The 2,207-nt window shown below is 38.3% G+C and overlaps 1 non-coding gene across 1 annotated transcript; it reads left to right on the top strand.

The window, feature by feature from the left end:
- Positions 1-546: 546 nt before the first annotated feature.
- On the top strand, positions 547-653 carry LOC141624685 (small nucleolar RNA R71). The gene has a single exon (XR_012534490.1). It is a non-coding gene; the product is annotated as a small nucleolar RNA R71 (small nucleolar RNA).
- Positions 654-2,207: the final 1,554 nt, after the last annotated feature.

Here is a 2,207-nt window from a genome sequence, read left to right as displayed (position 1 = left end):
GGAGGTGGGGTGTATGTTGGTTGAGGGTTTTGAACATTTTGGCTTTTGTATGAGAGATTTGGATGGAATTTGGTGTTTTCATTGTAATAGTTTGAATAAGGGGTACCACTCTTGTATGCTTGGTAAGCATTCACTTGTTCATTTGTTCCCCTACATTCACTTTGGTCATGTCCCAAAGTTCCACAATTCTCACATATCCCACTTGGGATTGATGAAGATGCCGTCATGGCATTAACATGATGCTTTGGTGATTTTGAGGCTTCTTCAAGTCTAGCCATAGCTTTTTCAAACTTCAAATTGATGGTATCGATGTGAGCACTAAGTTGAGCACCCAATTGAGTAATGGAGTCCACTTCATGCTTTCCTCCTCTAGTAGCCTTGCGAGGTCTACTATATTGTGAGTTATGGACCGCCATTTCCTCAATTTTGTTCCAAGTTTGATTGTCATCAACTTCGGTGAACATTCCATTTGATCCCATGTTGAGAATGTTTCTTGAGTCTTCATAAAGACCGTTCCAAAATTTTTGTACCAAGAACCACTCGCTAAGTCCATAATGAGGACATGAGCAACAAATTCCTTTGAATCGCTCCCAAGCTTCATACAAAGATTTCACATCTCTTTGCTTAAATCCCGTAATTTGAGCTCTTAGCATGTTAGTCTTTTACGGTGGATAGAACTTTTTGTAGAAAGCTAGAGCCAACTTCTTCCAAGAATCAATTCCGAGAGTAGCCTTATCAAGGCCTTTCAACCATTGTTTCGCGGTGCCAGTTAGAGAAAAAGGAAATAAGACCCATCGAATTTGGTCTTGAGTTACACCGGTTTGAGAAATCGCATCACAATAGTCGTAAAAAGTCTCCATATGATAGTGAGGGTCTTCACTAGGCATCCCCCCAAATTGGCTTCTTTCGACTAATTGGATAAATGCTGATTTGGCAATAAAATTTCCGGTTAAGTGTTGTGGTATGTGAGTACCATTGGGTAGGTTATCCTCGGTTGGTACGGAATGTGATGCAAATTTAGGCATTGTGGGTTGATTTTGTGTTGGATTTTGTGTTGGGTTCTCCTCACCTTCTCTTGCAAAAGGGTTGATGAACTCAATAGTATTTGGTTGAATATCTACAACCTCACTGATACCTCTCAAGGTTCTCCTAGCAAGTCTTCTATTGGTTGTCAAAGTCCTTTCAATTTCGTGATCAAAGGGTAACAAGTTACCTTGTGATCTTCTAGACATGCAAAATATGAAACAACTCGAAAATAATTAGAACAAACCTTGAGGAGTTTTACTTCCCCAGGGTAAAGAAAGACACAACTAATAACAAAACAAGAAAAACTAAATCAAGTTAACACCGTCCCCGGCAACGGCGCCATTTTTGGTCGTGATCCCTTATGAGGGGTGTAGTTTTCAGTACTTATCGTTAGGAGCACCTAGACCAAAACACAATTTATAACTTCACAAACAACTCTACAATTAGTAAAGAGGCAAGTAAAGGTCGGATCCCAAGGGACGAGAATTGAGATGAGATTCTCTATTGCAACTAGTGGTGTCTAAGGGTGTCACAATTGGGGTTTGAAGTAGAAGATCATTTAAACTAAATAGCAATGAAAGTAAACAAGCAAGATGTATTAAAAGGGATGTAAACAATTGATAAAAAGCACTAGGGTGTCATGGGGTCATAGGGGATTCATGGGAATTGATCATACAAACATATTCTCAAATTATAAGCAAGCAATTATTGTTGTGATGGATCGAGTTGGTTTACATCTTACAATCCTAGGAAAGTTTGGGTCCCGGAGCCGAATCGATTAGATTGTACATCACCTACAAATCGACTTAATCTTCCCTACTCAACTATATGCATGGTCTAATGAGACTCAAGTTGGTTTATGTCTTACAAGTCTCATTGAAAAGATAGGTGATGGGTAAAAAATGCAAGGATTCATAGGCTCGCATTTCATCAAACATAACATGTGCATAAGTTGAGATCACAACAAGCAAGCAAATAAACTATGAAAACATATTAGATTAAGCATGAATCATTCCCCATGTTGGTTTCCCCTAATTACCCATTAACCCTAGCTAAGGAAACTATTCACTCATTATCATGTTGAACATGCTAGCAAGGTTGTCAATCATACCAACAGAGTAGAACATGATGAATAAATGAAGATAATTAATAATAATTAAAAAGGAATTAAGAGAATTATA

The sequence above is a fragment of the Silene latifolia genome, chromosome X, assembly GCF_048544455.1.
Source record: "Silene latifolia isolate original U9 population chromosome X, ASM4854445v1, whole genome shotgun sequence".
In the NCBI taxonomy this organism is placed as follows: Eukaryota; Viridiplantae; Streptophyta; class Magnoliopsida; order Caryophyllales; family Caryophyllaceae; genus Silene; species Silene latifolia.
Note: the sequence above shows the minus strand (reverse complement) of the source record. Positions and strands in the feature narration are given on the sequence as shown.